This window comes from Trachemys scripta, chromosome 4 (assembly GCF_013100865.1).
Source record: "Trachemys scripta elegans isolate TJP31775 chromosome 4, CAS_Tse_1.0, whole genome shotgun sequence".
Taxonomy (NCBI): domain Eukaryota; kingdom Metazoa; phylum Chordata; order Testudines; family Emydidae; genus Trachemys; species Trachemys scripta.
The window spans coordinates 63690381-63711446 of record NC_048301.1 but is presented as its reverse complement, the minus strand read 5'-3'; the positions used below and the strand labels follow the sequence as shown (position 1 = coordinate 63711446).

The window sequence follows — 21066 nt, the reverse complement described above, 5'->3', positions numbered from 1 at the left end:
TCAGAAAAGCAGCAGCTGCACCTCAGAGCAGGCTTTCAGACAACAGCCCTATCCAGAGGACATTCTGTACTTTAAAAGGACGTGTCAATGTGCCCTATTCTCATAGTTTTTCTTATACCTGTTTGTAAACTCTGAAATTATTCAAGGTTTGCTTTCCAAAACGCTTCTGGCTTTTATTTTGGTTTTTGGGGGAAGGAAAGCAACAGGAGATGGATTTTAAGAAAGCAGTGCTCCGATGTGCCGGTTCTGAGCTCAACCCACAATAGCAAAGCAGCATAGGAAGCCCTGCACTTGTGACTCACCCCACAAGAACAAAATCAGTATGCATACAAAGGAAAACAAATTATGTTAGGGAAACATTTGTGTTTCAAGCTTATTACAAAAAATGATGGAGGGGGGGAAATGATTTTAGAGGTGACAATGTCCTTTCTAGCAGCTGCAGACAATTTAGAACAATTAGCACAAACTAGATCCTCAGTTTAACTTTCTAAGTGATGTTTCCAAAATAACTAAATTGAAATTTTTCCAAATCTTGCAAGATAACAAACAACAACAAAAAAGGAGACTGCTGCAAAGCATCAGTTTATCATCTCATAAACAGGGCCCTATCAATTTCATGACCATAAAAAACACGTCATGGATCATGAAATCTGGTCTCCCGCTGTGAAATCTGGTCTTTTGTGTGCTTTTACCCTAGACTATACAGATTTCATGAGGGGAGACCAGGGTTTCTTAAATTAGGAGTCCTGATCCAAAAGGGAGTTACAGGAGGGTCACAAATTTATTTTAAGGGGGAATCACAGTATTGCCACCCCTTACTTCTCTGCTGCCTTCAGAGCTGGGCAGTTGGAGAGTGGTGGCTGCTGACTGAGGACCCAGCTCTGCACACAGCAGCACAGAAGTAAGGGTGGTAATACCATACCAATCCTTACTTCTGCATGCATCAGCATGCAACATTTGGCATAGAATTGAAAGCAGCCGACATAAACAGGGTTACTGTAGGCAGGAAAGGGGTAGGAGGGAAGGCATGGTCATTTATATGTATGGGAGAACACCACAGTGCAGTATTATACTTCAGTAAAAGTAGGTTTCTGCCATTTGTTTCCTCTAATTAACTAATGTTTGTAAACTGTATTGAAGTTGAGAAGTGCTGTCAGTGCCAAATAGGATGACAGATAATACTAAGAAATAACATGATGTGAAGAAGATTGTGCAGCCTGTGGTGGGGCATGCAGACGGAGAAGCAAAGAACTTAAGAACATTGTATGTTCTGAGACTACATGAAGCTAGAAAGTAGCTATTCTGTGCTATTCTTTTCCTGTGGAAATGGGTTAACACTTCTGCTAATTGTAAGGGCTTAGAGCTATTTTAGGCTCTTCTCTTTGGAACTGTCAGGGAAGGCAGTTGCTAGCAACAGAGAGAAATGTTTACTCCAGCGTGCAGGATTTGCAGACAGCAACATAGTCAGAATGGCAGAGAGCTGGCCGAAATGCTCTCCTTACACTTGCACTCACATAGCTGACATAAGCATACTTCTTTCACTCAGAGTTTCTTCCCAACCGCAAATAAGCCAGCTGTGGAATTGGACATGCCCAGCAGATATGACGAAGTCACTGTGCCTTTTTGCACCGAGAAAAATACATGCCTGACTTTGCAGGACTGCAGTAAGAATATACACTGCAGGGTAAATCTTTGTCCCTTCTTGACCTTTCTTGTTATATCGGTCAAGAGTAAGAAGCAAGAAAGACCTGAGTGTCCACACTGCACGGAGGATCATAGTTTGAATGCTGACCAGATTCCTTCCCCACATAGGGCTTTGTGGAGGTGACAGTCTCCTCTGAGGGGCGAGGAGGGAAAGCTGGGGTAACTGTACTTTCCATTACTAGGAGAGTCTCCTACTCGCCGATAGGGATCCAAAATTCCATAGCTGTTAGTCCACAGTAGAGACACTGTTCCAATCATCAGGTAGGCATTAGTAGTTGTTGTGTGGGCCTGAGGTTAGGGCAATGGCTGCGCGGCTAAAAGAACAAAGCAAGGTGTCAAGAGATCTGGGTTCTATTCCCAGCCCTGCCACAGACTGTAATCTCTTCAACTCCGTTCCTCCATCGGTAAAAAAGAGATAATACCTGTCTCACATGGATGTTGTGAAGCTAAATACATTAATGATTATAAAGTGCTTTGAAATCTCCAGTTGAAAGGTGCTATTATTTTTTATAGCACCCACAAGTATGCTAGGCACTTTATAGTACAAATAGACAGGGATTATTCCCCAGAGTTTAGTCTAATTTTAGACGTGATGCAACAAGTTGGGGGTAATCAAACAATAGGGAGTAGACAGGTGGAAGGACAAAGGTTACACTAGTAAGATCATACAGTTGCTCATTAGTCATATGTGTATCTTACACCAGGTCTACACTAGAAAATCGTATGGTTTCAGTAATTGTCTTAGCTGAACCAACACTGGACACAGTTTGTCCATGCCTACACTTACAGACAGACAGCGGCCACCACTAATTCAGCTATCATTTAGCAAACAATTGCTAAAATTGGTGCTGTTTCCAAGAGTAGACAAGATTGTAGCGGTTCAGTTGAATTTTCTAAAACACTTAAATAAATAGTGTAACTTTTTAAAAGTAGTGTGGGGAAAAAAGTCTGAAGGGATTTAGCTGACGTGAAGGTAGTTGCTGGTAGACTAGAATGTTTGTGGGAAATGTAGACAAAGAATTATCAAGGCTGTCACTTTTAGTAGAGCAAAGGAGTGAGCGAGTGATGCAGTAAGGGGCAAGGTCAGGTAGTTATGTAGGTTATTGAATTGGGCAGTGCCTATGACGTCAACAGGTAAGAAAGATCGTTTCAGTAACTGTATTTTAAAAGCTGTGTTTTAGATGTGCAACCAGCACTGTGGAGGGCAGATTATTAAGAAGTGAATGCTACAAGTTTTAAGCCTTGGAGGTATCTTCCTGGCTCTAGATTCAGAATTCCCCACTTCCTCAACCCCTTTCACCCAACCCACATATCTTAAGGGGGGAGCGGGAGTACACGACTAGAGGAAGAAAAGGGCAGGTTGGTTGGTACTATCAAAACTATCAAAAGCAAAGCAAATTTTTGACCAATTCTGTAGCAGCTAATTTGTGTCCTTATTAAACCACATTCTGAATCAACACACCAATAACTGTGCAAAGGCAATATTGGCCTCAAGCTTATTCAGAAAGTCAGAAGTTTCCTGCAAAACGGACTTACACAAGTGCCAGCAGAGAAAGAAACCACTTGCCCTCCACTTACCAATAATTCAGAAAAGAGTAACATTCTTTACAATTGCATTTGGAACAAATTTTCTCCTGCCTGCAAACCTTTGCAAAAAGTTTTAAATCAAGCATCAGGATGGATAAAAATCAATGAATTACCAAAAAAAATCAGATTTTTTTTTATTTAAATTAGATTTTTTTGATAAAATGCTTTTTGAGGAAAAAACCTATCCAAAGATATTTTTAATTAAGATACACTATAGCTCAAAGATATCTCAACATGGAGTAGGGATTATAAATTCTAATTCTATAGTATGAGACAACATTATTCATGTAATGTTTAAGAAAAGTTTTGTAAATGAATTCCAATAGTTCATGGATTAGGGACCCAATTTTATGGGGTTCCAGGGGCTTCTGTATAGATTAATCTTTCTATCTACCCAATGGGACTCAGTGCTCAGTCTAAGATACCATCAGAGATGCTTAGTTTTGCAATTCTCAAACTGTGGATTTGTGTCTCCAGAGAAAACATGCTTGTTAACAGCAAAAATGTTTTTAAATAAATAAATATAGAGATGTGAAATAACAGACCTCAACCCTACTGTCCCTCTGCAAATTTGTGTACACAAGAGTCAATCCCTTACCTCTCTCTAAAAGTACAAAGTTTCAAAAAGTGTAATAAATAGAAGATTGTTGGGGGGGGAATAGATCTGGACAAGGAGAAGAAGTCTGGAGATAAATATGAGAAGGGAGGGACAGGCACTAGAAACAAAAGTGAAATTGTTTGAGCAGCATATTCCAGAAGTCTTGAGGTTTTTCTGAATGTAACCTTCACTGATTTGAGATCTACTATACAATAGAAGGGAAAACCTATAATGGCAGCAGGCCCTAAAAGAGACCCAGTTTGGGAATATTTTAATGAAGTTCCTCTACCTGTGGGTAAGATAGGCATGCATGCAAAATGCAAACAGTGCAACAAAGAAATGCAAAGCCTGGTTGCCCGAACGAAACAACATTATGAGAGGTGTTTCATCATCTTCAACGCAGCTTCCTCCTGAGAAGAAAGGAACATATCTGAACATGCAGGATTTCCAGGTTGGTAACCTTTTTTATTTCATACTTCTTTCTTAAAGACTGCCTGTCTTCCTTCTGGACTATTCTTGAATTCTCACGTTGGAGCAAAAAACATAGTTGGTACTCTATGGTACTATCATTTTAGATGCAGTTGTGATAAAAAAAAAATAGCTGAAATAGACAGATCTTCCTTTTACAATTTCACCTTTAAAGTTGTACTGAGTGTCAGTGAATGCAAAGAGTAATACTAAATGAGCAGTATGGTAATAATAATTAAATAACTGCATTGACTTATTTAGTTTAGGAGAACACATCCTCAACATATAGTATTCTGAAGACTATCCACCTTCAAGATCACCATCATTTTCTACAGTTTCAGAGTTATCTGCCAATGATAGTGTTTCAGTCATATCATATATGTCACATAGCCACAGTATATCACCTGTAGCAAAATGAAAAAAAAAAAAAAAAATCTCCATCATCCAGAAACAAGTTTGTGATAAGAACCAGCAGATTACAAAAAGAGGTAATTGATGAAAAAATTGCCCAGTTTGTTTAAGCAACAAACTCTCCTTTCCGTATGATTGAGAACCCACGCTTCATTAACATGGTTCAGTCATTAAGACCAGGATACAGTCCATCCAACAGAGCAGATGTCGCAGGCAAATTGCTGGATAAAGTGTATGAAAGAGAAATTGAGCAGTGTGCAAAGGGTCTAGAGGGTGAAATTGTTAACCTGAGTCTTGATGGGTGGAGCAATGCCACCAAGATCCTTTTGTATGTGCTTGTGTGATAACAGAAGAAGGGAATGTCTTCCTTACAGAAGCAACTGATACTTCAGGAATTGCACACACAGCAGAATACTTACAAGAAGTAGCAGTAAAAGCTATAACAAACCGTGAAAAAAAAAATTCAAATGTCTAGTACGCAGCTTGGTCAAAGACAATGCTGCAAATGTATCCAAGATGAGAAGAAATTTAGAAGAAAGTGAAGAGAGTCCCAAGCTAACAACATACAGGTGTGGTGCTCATTTGATGCACCTCCTAGTCAAAGACTTCCGTGTTCCAGAAATCAAGGCAAATGCTGTTGAAACTGCAAAATACTTCCGTAACAACCACTTTGCAGCAGCTGCTCTGAAAAAAGTGGGAGGAACCAAGCTAACTCTCCCACAAGACGTGCGATGGAACTCAGTAATGGACTGTTTTGAGCACTATATCAAGAACTGTCCTAATCCGATGACAGTTTGTAAACAAAATTGTGAAAAAAATAGATGGCACTGTCACAGGCAAAGTTCTCAACATTGGGCTTAAGAGAAATGTTGAACACATGGTGAGTACCCTGAAGCCTATTTTTGTAGCCCTACAAAATGCAAGGAAATAGCTATTTTATTGCTCGTGCTGTTGAAATTTGGAATGAACTGAGTGAGATCTTAAAAAGAAAAATATGCACTCACAGAGTTTAATTACAAGCATTAAAAGAACGAATGGGACAAGCATTATCTCCAGCTCATTTTCTTGCAAATATTCTCAATACTTAGTACCAGGGTCAAACCTTAACTGCTGAAGAAGAGGAGTTGGCTATGACGTGGACATCCAGCAATCATCCCTCCATAATGCCAACTATAATAAACTTCATACATGTTTGCTGATGATGTTTTAAAGAAAGACACACCGGTGAACTGGTGGAAGTCACTTAAGCACTTGGATTCAGAGACTGTTGAAGTGACAATCTCACTTTTAACAGCTTAGCTTCTTCTGCCAGTGTAGAAAGAATATTTTCTTCCTTTGGACTAATTCATTCCAAACTGAGAAATCGTTTGGGACCTGAAAAAGCAGAAAAGCTTGTTTTTCTTTTCCAGATTATGAACAGGAACATGGAGGTGAAAACGACTGAGTTAGCTGCAGAAGCCAATATTTTAAGTTTCTCGTGTTGACCTGGCTGACATAGTTAAATGAAATATTTAAAAAAAAAAAAAAAAAACACGACTATTTTAGTTAAACACAATTTTAACAAAAACAAATCTGATTTAAAAAAACTTGAATGTTTAACTAAATTCAAAAATTGATATGCTTGTTTTGTTAAAATATTATGTTTTCTGTTGAAGAAAAAATCCAGAATACATAACGTTGTTGTTTTAGTTAAATAAAACAATTTAAATGTCTGTCTGGTGATGTTCTCCTCCTAACACAGCATGGCAAGAAAATCTTCCGAATATTAATGATTAACCTGTTGAATTGGAGATAGTTCACCTCCCAATGACTTCATAAATATCTGCTTTAATTACCTTTGGTAAATGAAATTATCAAACAATCATTCATTTTCTGATATAGCTGTAAAACTAATCTGAAAATTTTTCAAAATAAATCACTTTAAAAATGTATAGCGTGTACCTTCTAAAAATTAAATCTACATGTATCTCTGAGTTCTGAAGAATATGTATTAAGGTTATAACAACCAACAAGAATGCACTTTTATGTAGAAATCCATGATTAAGTCGAGTCTTCCTATCTATATGATTTAAATCAAATACACCCTGTCAAGCATGAGACTCAATTCTGAACATTACACAAAATTATAACAATATTTTATCACACTCAAACTGGTACTACAGAAAAAAATAAAACATCCAAATTTACCTATGTACGAGGGGAAATGTTGCAAGGGGTTAATCAGTTCATGTTTGTAAAGCGCTTTGACATTTTATTCTGCACTTCCATAGCTCTATCTGTGGCTCTTGAAACAATGTACAGACAATTTGTGAATTAATCCCTGCAACATCTTTGTATCGCTACCTCCATATTAGAGATGAAGAAAACTGTAGTACAAAGAGGTTAAGAGCTTGATTTTCCATGGTGCTAACTAAGCACACAATTCCAATTAAAATCACAAGGAGCCATAGATCCTCTTCACTTGTGAATACCTCTATGACTTGGGCAAGATCACAGAGCAGCTTACTGGACAAGCTGGCAACAGACTCCAGCATCTAGCTCTAATCCAGGGGTCAGCAACCTATGGCACGTGTGCCAAAGGCGACAAGAGAGCTGATTTACTGTGGCACGCTGCTGCCAGCCTGGGGTCCTGGCCGCCGGCCCCGTTCAGCCCACTGCTGGCCTGGATGGACGGAACCCCAGGCCGGCAGTGGGCTGAGCGGGGCCAGGACCCTGGCTGACAGGGAGCGGCTCAGCCTGCTGCAGGTCTGTGGTCCCAGCCACCGGTCCGCTCAGCCTGCTGCCAGTCTGGGGTTCCATCCGCCGGCCCCTGTAAATGTAAAACGTATTACTGGCACGCGAAACCTTAAATTACTGCGAATAAATGAAGACTAGGCACACCACTTCTGAAAGACTGCTGACCCCTGCTCTAATCATTAGACCTCTTCCATATAAAGCAGCTAAGTGTTATTATAATAAAAGTTCTTACATGAAAGTTATATCATTTTGCAAACAGTAGACCAAAAAGGGATCAGTCATCCCATAAGGAGTACAAATTCCATGAGGACCTGATCCTGCTTTCACTGAAGTCAAAAGGAATTCTGCCAAGACTTCTACAGGAGCAGCAGGAGGCCCTTTTGCTGTCAATATGACCAACAATTCAGCTGAGTTAAAGGGATTTTTCACTAAACTAGATAAATACCCTTCATCTCACACAATATGTTAGTTTCTAGGTTGAATAGAACAGTCTTTTGAGGAAAGTGAGTGAAGGGGATGTCCCACAAACTCTGTATGAACACTAATTGATTAAGCCTCACACAACACAGTTGAGCAGGTAGGTAAATATTATTAATCCAATTTTTATAATGGGTAAACTGAGGCAGAGTGACTTGCCCATTGCTTCATAGTGAGTCACTGGTAAAGCAGGGATTATAACTCAGGAGTTCCTGGCTTCCAACATCCACTGCTCACTCCTTCAGACCATGTTTGGAAGGCATCAGGAAGAGGAAAAACATCTATACTCTGATCATATGGACTAAAATCTAGAAAATAATATTGAGGAGTACAGCTTTCAAAAATAATAATAATCTAGCAAGTTCATCCCACCCTTGAGAACATAAGAATGGCCATATTGGCCTGGACCAATGGTCCATCTATTCCAGTATCCTGTCTTCTGACAATGGCCAGTGACAGATGCTTCAGAGGGAATGAACAGAAAAGAACAATTATTGAGTAATCCACCCCATCGTCCAGTTCCAGCTTCTGTCAGTCAGAGGTTTAGTGGCATACAGAGCATGGCATTGTGCCCCAACCATCTTTATTAATAGCCACTGATGGACCTATCGTCCATGAACTTATCTAATTCTTTTTTGAACCCAGTTATACTTTTGGCTTTCACAACATCCACAGCAACAGGTTCCACAGGTTCATGGTGTGTTGCATGAAGTAGTACTTCCTTATGTTTGTTTTAAACCTGCTGCCTATTCATTTCATTGGGTGACCCCTGATTTGTGTGTTATGTGAAGGAGTAAATAACACTTCCTTATTCACCTTCTCCACAGCAGTCAAAATTTTATAGACCTCTATCATATCTCCCCTTAATCGTTTCTTTTTCACCCTGAACAATTCCAGTCTTTTTAATCACTCCTCATAAGAAACTGTTCCATACCTTAATCATTTTTCTTACCCTTCTCCAATTCTTTATATCTTTTTGAAGATGGGACAACCAGAACTTCACACAGTATTCAAGTTGCGGGCATACCATGGATTTATATAGTGGCATTATATTTTCTGTCTTATTATATATCCCTTTTCTATGGTTCCTAACATTGTTAGCTTTTTTGATGGCCACTGCACACTGAGCAGATGTTTTCAGAGAACTATCCACAATGACTCCAACATCTCTTTTCTTGAGGGGTAAGAGCTAATTTAGACCCCGTTATTGTACGTACAGTTCGGATTATGTTTTCCAATGTGTATTACTTTGCATTTATCAACACTGAATTTCATCTGCCATTTTGTTGCCCAGTCACCCAGTTTTGCTAGATCCCTTTATAACTCTTCGCAGTCAGCTTTGGACTTAACTATCTTGAGCAATTTTGTATCACCTGCCAACTCCCACTACAGATCTTTGGGAGACCCTGTTTACCTCTTGTGTAAATAATAGACTTATGATAGCATCATACTGCTTCAGTATAATTGCAACATTTTTCTAAAAAAATAAAACCACACACACACACACACACACACACACCACACGCCTGGCTATTGCTATCTATAGAAAAGCTCTATCATCAATAGGACAGCTCTCTGACCAGTACTTTAGACTCAAAGACTTTAAGGCCAAAAGGAACCATCATGATCATCTTGTCTGACATCCTGCACATTGCAAGCCACAGAACCTCGTCCGCCCACTCCTGTAATAGACCCATAACCTCTGCCTGAGTTACTGATGTCCCCAAATCATGATTTAAATACTTTGTGCATCTGTTCTTCTATACTCCCTTTGTATTTTTTTCCAAAAGCTCTCTCTGAAACTGCAGGCTAAAGAAAACGGCACCTAAAACGTTTTAGTGAATTTAGTGTTTATAAAACTAACATTTATCAGGATTCAGACACAGAGCAGGCTGACTTTTTTGCAACCTTACCTGTTGCTGCACTGCCCCTGCACCTCATTCCTGAACTGTAGCATCCACTTCTTTAGGTACTTACTTGGCCCTCGACACCACTGTATCTGAGCACGCGAATCTTTAATGCATTTATCTTCACAATACCAATACAGGGTAAGGAAGTGCTATTATTCCCATTTTACAGATGGGAACATAGGTACAGAATTGCTAACTTACTTGCCTAAGATCATACAGGAAGTTTGTGGTAGAGCAGGGAACCGAACGTAGGTCTCTCAAGATTTAGGCTAGCACGCTAATCAGTAGACCCTCCTTCCTCTGTTACCCAGTCCTAGACCTCACCCTAGTACTCTGCTTACGTACCACAATGCTGGCTTGCAACACCTTTTCTATTCCAGCCTAGGGCCAGTGTTCAGCAGGAACTGCCACTCATACTAAACCAAGGATATGGTAAACTAAGGATATGGTAACACTGTATTGCAGCTGAGACAGGTTTAGAATGGGTACTACCAATTTCCTTTTACCACCAATGGACCACAAAAGACATACTAAGCTCTTAACAGGAGTAATGTACAGGGCACGCAGAGAGGAAGTCCTATCACAATCCAGGAACATCAATTAAGTCCACTTCATAGGGCCACAGCTTGTGCACACAGCATTCATTATTCCAGTCTCTCCTCAGCAGGAACTATGCCTTAATTTTGTCTGGGCAGCCATATGTTCTATAGACCAATGTTAGACAATCTGACCGAATCCTTGCCATGAATGCATTTACAGTGTAAAGGGGCATTTTCACTTACCTAAAGTTAAAACTAATTTGTTTTAAATTTATTACATTTAACAGATAGAAACACAGTTCAAAATCTTTTAAAGTGTAAGAAATGCACTTTGATATTATTTTAAAAAGGATAAAAAAAATTAGTTATAGCAAGATAGTGCTTTTGAGTGAGAGATCTAGCTTGACTGTACATTACGCTCAACTTCGCCACCTACTTCCCTAAACCACTCCAAAAGAAGACAGAATAGTTTCTCTCTTTCCCGCCCCCACAGTGCAATTGCAATCTTTGAACCATCAAAATACACAAACTAGCTTCCAGGCCCCCAAGGAACGGAGAACTGTTAGAGCTGAATGTTTTTAGAGTCCAGCGGTTCAGAGTCAAATATGTCCACCTTCATAATGAGCCACTCTCAAATACAGGCCCTAATCATGTTCCCAAGCAAATGGCAAAATCCCCACTGATTTCAACAGGAACAGCCATCAGAGGAACTAATTTAATATTCTGGGTGTAGGAAATCATTGCAGTTACCTAATATACACTGGTTAACTTTAACCCTCCCTAGCTTACATCATATTTCTAACCATAAGTAAACTGACTAGCAAAAATTTTTAGGTGGTAACAAACTGCAGATTATCCTATTGGCTGCTGCTCTGTCCTTATGGGATGCTGAAACCAGGTGCCTTATATGCTAGTGTTGAGATCTGAAAGCGATATTAAGTACTGAAATCAGTTTCCATGCACAAGATATCCAAGATTTGGATACAGGCTTGCAGTTACTGCAATCAAATTCCTGGGTGCATGGAGATTTCAGAACCTGAGCCAGAAGCACTGACCTACAGAAAGCACAGAAACCTGTTCCAGGGGATTTGGATACCTATCAGAAAACAAGCATGGCATGACCTAACCCCTATTTATACATGCCAAAACCCACCCATCTTGTCCACTTAAGAACCTGTACTCAAAAGGTCCAGAATTAGGATAGCAGCGTATACAGCTCAGAATTAAGATAAACGTGGTAGAGATTTGGGAGGCTGGGAATGGAGGAAATCTTGTACAGCTCTTACCTGTACTAAACACAAGTCCCTCATGTTCGTTAACACTAAGTTTACTCTAAAATTTTAAGACAAAAAGAGGGGTATTAATTTTAAGTTGCACGTAGCAAGACTGCAGCAGCTGTCAAATAATGAATAACAGCAATGCAATTTGAATCACCTCTCTGCTCTCATACCATAAGCAACTCCCCACCCAAAGGGCAATTTACCACATTTCACTAAAATGAATATGAGCCAGAATTCTCTGTACCAAGTTTCCACACTAAAAAGGCAGTCTTCCTGTTGAGGCAGTCCATTAGCAGCGCTGAGCTGCGTAGCTGCACATACGCAGCTTGCATGCATTATACAGATAAAAAATAAATAAAAATAAAAAGCAAAGTTACCAAGCACTCAATCTCTCCATTTCCCACACACTCTCTCCCTCTCTCTCCTCTCCTTGCTGCAAACCTTCAGGCTTGCAAAAACCACAGCCATGATTCAAATAGCCTCCACGGTGTTGATTCTAGCCTCAAATCAGGAGCAAGGTGCAGGAGTGCGCAGGCCCTTTGGACCTTATAAGAACCCTATATTTCAATTTACCTCGTCCTAATATGAGGCAGACACTGTCAAAATTATGTAACGGAGCGAGTCCTTTCTCTCTCTTTTTGTTTCACTTCCCAAGAAACGACAAAAAAAAAAAAAAAAAGTGTTTTCCAGACCCGATCCTCAAGGCTCCCAGGAAAGAAGCAGGAAGTTCTCTTGCAATCAAGAATATCCCACGAAGTGGTCACTACTCAGCTCCCCTTCTGTGCACAAGCAAAGCGAAGTCCTGCACTGTACTTGACTGAAATCTACAGCTCCTGTTTTTGATTCTCTCTCACCTCCAGTCCCACGATGCAGTGTCAGGATTGCATGGCTCTGACTCATCGGCTGAGCTCACAGCTTTAAAAAAAACCAACAAGGCGGTGGCGGCAGCAGCGAGGGAGGGCGCTTTCTCCGACCTAAAGGATTGCACAACTCCCAGGCAAGGAAACAAGAAGCACCCGCCTCCTAAACACACATGCACTATAGAGAACTGAAACCAGCTCTTCCACTTCATCAGCACAACTGCCTAAGTCAGGAGCCATCTCTCCCCCGCTCCCTCCCTGCTCAAGCAGGCCTGGGCCACTCCCACTTCCCGTTGCCATATAAGGCAGTGAAAGGGTTTTAAAACCACCTAGCAACTCCACAGAGCTGGGGATTTCCAGTATATTTTCGCTCTACAGAATAGCTTTCCCTCTCACACACATCTACTGTTTGATTTGCAAAAAAGCATCTAGTTAGCATCTCTTCAAACCACACCAGGAGAATGACTTTTGGAGAACATTGTGTTACCCACGAAGACTACATATGCAGTTTATCTTTCCACTGAGGAAACCTCTCTTTGCAATTTGCTATGTTCAAAATAGTTACATATGCATTAAACGGAAATTAAGCTATTACAACTGATAATTGGGGTGCATATCAGAGACAAAAATATCCAACAGGCCTTCTTCTGGGATGTTATGCTCACAAAACAGTTCTGTTTACAAACTCTCCAGGTGCAGGTAGGCTAGGCAAGTACAAAGATGTACATACATGTGGGACAGATAGAGCATGACTTGGTAGCATAGGAAATGGGACAATGTCAGATCAGAGGTCTCAGCAGCTCTGCTGCTGACTCACTGTTTAAGTGCCTTACCTAAGATTAAACACTTTGGCTCTCAGCACTGCCAACCCCAAACATTCAAAAACAAAAGCCAAATAATCATGACACTGGCTTAGAAATCATGACAATTTAAAAATAATACAGTATATACATTTTGGGTTGCTTATTTTAATTTGCCCTCTTGGTTTTGAGCTTTTAGTATACACTTGGGGCACATTTTCAAGCTTTTCTCAGCAGCCATGAGGGCCAAAAATTCACTTAAACAATACAAAAGCCAAAATTCTCACAATCATTTGTCTCCAGGGGCTGAGGCTTTAAGAAAAAACATTAAATGTAAAATTGTGAGCATTGGCAAAACTGGTTTCCTGCTTTGTAAGACAGGTATATCGATAGACACCTATTTAAAGTACTTTGAGATTTACACACGAGGAAAGGTAAGTAGTAGTATTACTTAAGAACATGCTTTGAACCTGAAACTACTTTTAACTATTTTTTTCTGATTGATTAGATTGTACAGTGGTTATCACTTTAAATAACTAATTGTTCTCTTTGTTTTTGAGTCCCCCTGCCAATTTTTGTGGTTTTCAAACAACAACAAAAAACCACATTTTCTTTTCCCTGTTGCTGTGTGAAAAATCCCAAACTACAGGAGAAACTGAGTATATAAAGAAAACAGTGCTGTCAAAGACAGCAAATAAAACAATTAAATAAATATTTGTTTTCTTTAATCTTAGGTATGTTACTTGCAAGAATATTAGGGAAAAAATTCTGACAAGAGTAATTTTTAAGTGACGACAGCCCTTAAAAATCAGATTAGACTTATGCTGCATGGACCATTCCTAAACTACGGTACTGCCTTGCTAAAACCTGCCTGCTTTCTTTTGCACTCTAAGCACAGTCCTGGGCCCCAGCCCTGGAAGATGTTCCATGCAGGTGAACTCTTATGCTTGCATGATGTCCCACAATGAGGTTTTGTGCAGGCACGCAGACTTCCCTAAAGCAGCTTGCAGACTCAGGGCCTATGGCTGAAAAATCTGACGTTTCCATTACCCCCATGTTTGTTTTGGGTATTTAAAATTTGAGGTCAAGCACAGACAACAGCTCATTTCCACTACTGTTGCAATGTGCAAGAAGGCTGCAACTGAGAGCAGAGTGAAATGTTGTAGGATAGATTAGAAGGAAGAATTAACTAACTGCCTTGTGAACCTTGAAGTATGCTGGTTTCTGCAAGCACAGTTCATCTTGCACCTGCATTCTCCATTCCCTTTGCACATTCAGTACAACATAACAACAGTCCAGCATTTATTACCAAATGCCTTTGGTGCCCCAAAGAGATCATGGGAACAGAAATTGTTTCACAAGGGATGGCACAGCGTACCCAGTAACATTTTTCTGAAGCGCATACACTACCACCTACAATTACAAAAGCATCTCCTCATTAAAATCAATATTTGCTTCCTTTCTTTGTGGGACATTATAGAACACCATAAGGGAAAAAAGCGTCTCATGGAGTGCACTGTTAGGTACATATTATGATGTGAAGTGCTGTACAAACAGAACAGAAAAATTGTCCCTGCCCTAACCAGCTTACAATCTAAGTATAAGACAAGAGACAGCAGATGGATATAGACAGATGGGGAGTACAAAGAAACAATAAGACATTACTCGTGATAGGCAGTGGCCTCTGCACACCAACAACCTAACTGCTATCAATTTCTTTGTAGGCATCACAGCAAAGAAGAGTTTTGAAAAGGGATTTGAAGGTGGATAGAATCATAAACAATTAGGGTTGGAAGAGACCTCAGGAGATCATCTAGTCCAATCTCCTGCTCAAAGCAGGACCAACACCAACTAAATCATCCCAGCCAGGGCTTTGGCAAGCTGGGCCTTAAAAACCTCTAAGGATGGAGATTCCACCACCTCCCTAGGTAACCCATTCTAGTGCTTCGCCACCCTCCTAGTGAAATAGTGTTTCCTAATATCCAACCTAGACCTCCCCCACTGCAAGTTGAAACCATTGCTTCTTATTCTGTCATCTACCACCAATGAGAACAGCCGAGCTCCATCCTTTTTGGAACCCCCCTTCAGGTAGTTGAAGACTGTTATCAAATCCCCCCTCACTCTTCTCTTCTGCAGACTAAATAACCTCAGTTCCCTCAGCCTCTCCTCATAAGTCATGTGCCCCAGCCCCCTAATAATTTCTGTTGCCCTCTGCTGTACTCTCTCCAATTTGTCCACATCCCTTCCATAGTGGGGGGAACAAAACTGGACACAATACTCCAGCTGCGGCCTCACCAGTGCCAAATAGAGAGGAATAATCACTTCCCTCGATTTGCTGGCTATGCTCCTACTAATACAGCCCAATATGCTGTTGGTCTTCTTGGCAACAAGGGCACACTGCTGACTCATATCCAGCTTCTCGTCCACTGTAATCCCCAGGTCCTTTTCTGCAGAACTGCTGCTTAGCCAGTCGGTCTCCAGCCTGTAGCGGTACATGGGATTCTTCCTTCATAAGTACGGTAGTGAGGTAGCTTTGTGGATATAGACATCTGTACTGTAACTAAGTGCAATTCATTTTTTTCTGCAACATACAAGATCAATAAGTAACAACTATGACATGCTGAATCCAGCCATTGGCAGAAAAATGCTATTCAACCTCTCAGCAAAGCTGGATAGATTATTTATTTAATGGTAATATTTTGGCTTCCACCTTGCTGCGAACATTATAGTACGGCCTCATGCCCAAAGCTGTGTTTAAAGTGTTAGTAAGTAGAGAAGAGGTGGGGGCTTTCTCTAATCCATTAATGATTATCTGAAACTTACTCCCCACTTTCAAGAAATTGAGGGTTTGCCCCATCCCTTTTATCTTATTTATAATGTTTATTAAAAATAAGAAGAGATGTTTCTTATTAGGTTTTTTTAAATACTTAGAAACATCAAGAATATCAGTAATTAAAACACAAAATTCTCCCTCAATTGCTCAACTTTCATTTCTCAACTCTTGCAATGGCACAATGTTACTAGCTCTCTACTCAGTCTTTCAAAGGAGGAAGACCTGAAATTCTGATACTAAGGGAAAAAAGGACACCCTGCCACTCACACAAATATTTCAGGCTTTCAATATATTATAATGAAGCAAAAAAAGACAAAATTGAACTCCCACTCATCCCTCATCCAAGCAACCGTTAACATTCTTTCACAATTGTTGTACCTTCTATACAAACTACAATCTTGGCCTGTCTGGCTGACATCTTCTTGTGGATGTCTAGCCATCAGTTCAAGCTCAACATGATTAAAGCAGGGAACCTAATCTCCCTACCACCATTCAAAGCCCTCCCCACGACCTCCTTTCTCAATCCTCTGGACAACACCACCATCTTGCCTGGAATTTAGGCCTGCAACCTGGACATCATCTTCAACTCAGACTTCACTCTTGGGCCACACATCCAGACTACATCTAAATCTTGCTGATTCTTCCTGGATTAACAGCTCAAATATATGGCTTTTCTCATCAATTTACACATCTAAAAAACATCATCTCTCCAGACTCATCATCTAGCATCTAGATCAGAGGTCCTCAAACTGCAGTCTGTGGACCACCAGTGGTCCACGAACTCCATTCAGGTGGTCCGTGGACAGTTCCCTTTAAGGTGCGCGCCTAGGAGGCTGCGCACAAGAGAATGAAGGACCACTCACCTAATTAGTGGAGCCACACAGGCGTGGCTCCACTAATTAGGTGCCTGGACCCTGGAGAAGACGGACATGTAAGGTGGTGGCCTTGGGGGAATAGGGGGTAGGTGGGAGGGGAAAGTGGGGTGAGAAGAGGGGTGGGGGGAATTTGGGATGTGCAGGGCTGAGGTGGCCAGAGAAAGAGGCAACTTTCCCCAGCTCCAGGGCTATGACTGCCAGGGAGAGACCCCCCTCCTTCCCAGCCTCAGCTTGGGGGCTGCCATGGCTGGGGAGAGAGGGCACATCTGTCAAATTAGAAAGATAAGACCACTGATATTAAAATATGAGTTGTGTGCTTTTATTTGTAGAACAAAAAAACATTAATTATTATTAAGTTGTTTTTTTAATATAGCCCTTTTATCCAAAGCGCTTTACACTAGTTAGCTAACGGTACAAACAACATTGGGAAAGATCATTAAGTGGCCTGCCGGACCCTCAGCAATTTTCAAGTGGCCTGCAAAAATAAAAAAGTTTGAGAAACACTGATAGATTACTACAACAGCCGTCTCTCTGGCCTGGACCAATACAATCCTGCCCCATTCATATCTATTCAGAATGCTGCTGCAAAGATCATTTTCCTAACCCATCACTTAGGCCACATTACCCCTCTCTTTAAATCTCTCTATTGGCTCCATCTTCTCTATCACAGACATAAGCTGCTTGTCTTCACTTTCAAGATCCTTCACTGTCAATCCCTATCCTATCATCTGTCATTCACTATCAAGATGTTGATGCTCAATTCCCATTGGCCCATGACGCCAGCCTCCACTACCCACCTGTTAGATTTTCAAAAAAAGCACCTTCATGCTTTCTCCCATGCTGCCTTTCATGCGTGGGAAGTGCTCCTTGTAAACATCCACAAAGCTATCTCATGGTCCTCCTTCAAACTCTCCTTTGCCATGATGCCTACAAAACTTGACAACAGTTGGGCTGTTGGTGTGCTGAGATCACTGTTGATCATGCTGACCAATATGGTCTCATTGTTTCCTTGTACTTCCCCATCTGTTGTATCTTGTCATGACACTTAAATGGTAGTGTAAACATGGCCTATGTCAGCAAAACGTAAGTCACTCAAGGGTGTGAAAAAAAAAAAATCACACCCCTGAGCGACATAGTTTCGCTGGCATAAGTGGTAGTGTGCACAGCGCTATGTTGGTGGGAGAGTTTCTGCCGCTTGTGGAGGTGGTTTTATGTCATCGACGGGAGAGCTCTCTCCTGTCAGCACAGAGCAGCTACACAAGCGATCTTACTGCAGCACAGCTGCACCGGTACAGCTGTAAGCTCACTAGTGTAGACATGGCCTTAGATTATAAATTCCTTGGGTCGGGGGCCATCTTTTTGTTCTGTGGTTGCACGGCACCTGGCACAACAGGGTCCTCATTCATGCCCAGGGCTCCTAGGCACAACAGCAATACAAAAAAAACAACAATAATTATTTAACATTTATTTGGCTTGCTCAGATGAAACAGAAAACTGTTGTTCAGAATCTGTGGTTCAGTGCCTGCTCACTGTGAGCACTACCTCTTCTATACAAGAGCCATTTTATTTTTCAAAAAATCATGCATCTCTCTCACACTAAGAACTGTAATACTAGCTCTATGGTCCCTACTCCTTGCTTCTCTCTGTAATACCATTGGTGACTACTTTAGGGTGGAGTGAGGGGTAATCTCCAAAAGCAGTTCACTACCCCTTTCCATGAACTGCCTCCACACGGGACTGGGGGATTTAATTTTTTTTTTTTTTTTGGTTGATTGGTTATTTCATTGTTTGGGGGTTTTTTTTTAAACATAAACTGGCTGTGCAAAAAGGATTGGGGAAGAGAAATAGCCAATCCTGAGACAAGAACTCCTGTACTGGGGCTCTAATTCCCTGAAATGCCTCTCTGGTAGGGGTGGGACATAAAACACCAATCAATGACAGAGCACCTGCTTCAGACCTCAGGGTGGGCTGGTCTTATGGTGCTGGCTCCTCCTCCTTGATCCCAGATGCTTTTAAAGGCCTCCAAGCAATTCATTGCCAACAAGAGCCTGGAGAGATTTATAAACAGCTGGAAATGAGATGAAGCTAGCCTGTCTGCCTAGCTGCCTCTACTAGGACTTCTGCTTCATGAGGAGGAACAAACAAGAACTAACCTCAGGGTCCAAAGCCACTAGCTACCAGTGAAAGGGAACCATCTAGGAAAGCAGAAAGAGGCAGCCAGGTGGTATGTCCAGATGGGAGAAGAGAATCAAGTAACTGGTCAACATGTTTAAGGGAACAGGGAAGCAAGTAGCTGGGAAACATGTGCAGGTGATGAGGAGGACAAAGGACAACAGAACAGATGCCAAGGGGAGACTAAGCGAAGAGCAGAAGTAAACAGTGGAAAGGAAATAACATGTCTCACTAGATGCAGTTTATAATAAAAATAATACTTCCCTAACATTACTTTTTCCATTTAAACCGCTGTTGCCTCAAACTGGGTGCAGGAGGCACAAGACAGAAGTGACGAACATTGCAGCTGGGAAAGTTGCGGAACCCCAGATCCATGCTTCTCCAAACATGCTTCTGTTTTCAGTGAAGTGGGGCATATAAAGATCTGTCTTCTTGCCTTCTCTTCCTGCTCCTAAATAGAGCAGGATCAGTTCACATGAATAGGCTACTAGTGCAAGCTGCTCTGCTCCTGCAGCACTAAGTTCAGCTTTGGGTGGCACCAGGGGAAGCCTCCCTCCCAGCAGCATGTAGCCTTCTGGTAAGTGGAGGAACAGGGAAGGGGACAGAGATGGAATCAAAGGAGAGGAGCAGAAAAACCTATTAAATATTATTACATATTCAACTTACTAAAATAGATATAGAAAAAATACACAAAAACAAAGTTAAGAAAATAGACAGAAAGGGGCTGAAGAGAGAGACAGGATAAAAGAAATTAAGGCTAGCAGCATCTGGAGGGATGCAGCACGCAGCCACTAATCCATCCCAAGGAGTGGGAGGCGCCAATAAAAACCAGATTGCAAACCAAGGACATAAGCAATTTCTGTAGCTGCCACAGGAATGTTATGTGATTGTGGATGGGAGAGAAGGTAGTCCCCAGGATCATGAAAAGGGGGGGAGGGGAGGGAAGTGTCTATGAGAATCTCTCTGTGAAGACTCCTCAAATAGATAAACTAAAAGCTGGAATCTAAGTATGGCAAAGATGAAAGATTTTGGACCAAGAAAGGGATTTTATGGTTAACATATTCTTAATCTTGCTCCACAATCTTCCTGGTGAATATATGAGATGGAATCTGTACCTTAACTCCATTTTAAAATATCTTCTATGCCCCCTAGACTGCAATCAGATCTATGTAGGTGGACACATGCACATGTGCAGCACCTCACTGAAATCAGTGGAGCTTTGTACATACACAGCAGTCTCCCCACGTAGATCAGATTGCAGGATCAGTACCTATATGTGGTAGCCTAAAGTAACATGAGTTAAAGTAAATTCCCTTACAAACCATTTGAAAAACCTTTGACTAGCTATCATAGTGAAGTGTGTTTTTAAAAAGATATGGCTTTTTTAAATAAAGAAGAGGTTACTCACTTTGTGTAGTAACTGCAGTTCTTCAAAATGTATTTCCCTATGGGTGATCCACTTCAGGTGTGCATGTGCCTCTTGAGCCCATGATCGGAGATTTGTCCATTAGCAGTGCTCATAAGGCCCTGCATGCATGCTATGCCTTCTCATGCTAGACGCTGAGGCTATATAGAGATGCATGGGCCAACTGCACTCAGTTCCTGCTCCACCTGAATGTCTCCATAGAAAACAGCCTGAAGCAGAGGGGAGGAAAGGATGGGTAGCGGAGAACCCACAGGGTCACACATCTCAAAAAACTGCAGTTACTGCACAAGGTGAGTAACCTCTTCTTTGAGGTAGGGTCCCTGTGGGTGCTCCACTTAAGGTGACTTCTGAACAGTTTCCCCAGAGGGAGGAGGGAGTTTCAGAACTGAG

At 41.2% G+C, this 21066-nt stretch overlaps 1 protein-coding gene across 3 annotated transcripts in view; it reads right to left on the bottom strand.

Moving 5' to 3' along the window:
* The window catches only part of MIDEAS (mitotic deacetylase associated SANT domain protein), an 86005-nt gene that overhangs the window by 41084 nt on the left and 23855 nt on the right, over window positions 1-21066 (bottom strand). The window contains exons 1-2 of one of the 3 annotated variants that reach the window (XM_034769219.1): window positions 12284-12817; window positions 1642-1645 (exon numbers count right to left, since the gene is read on the bottom strand). The exons of 1 other annotated variant lie outside the window; for it this stretch is intronic. The gene's annotated coding sequence lies outside the window, so the exon portion shown is untranslated. Of the gene's footprint in view, window positions 1-1641; window positions 1646-12283; window positions 12818-21066 lie in introns of those variants that run through there. One more of the 3 variants, XM_034769218.1, reaches the window with a different exon arrangement.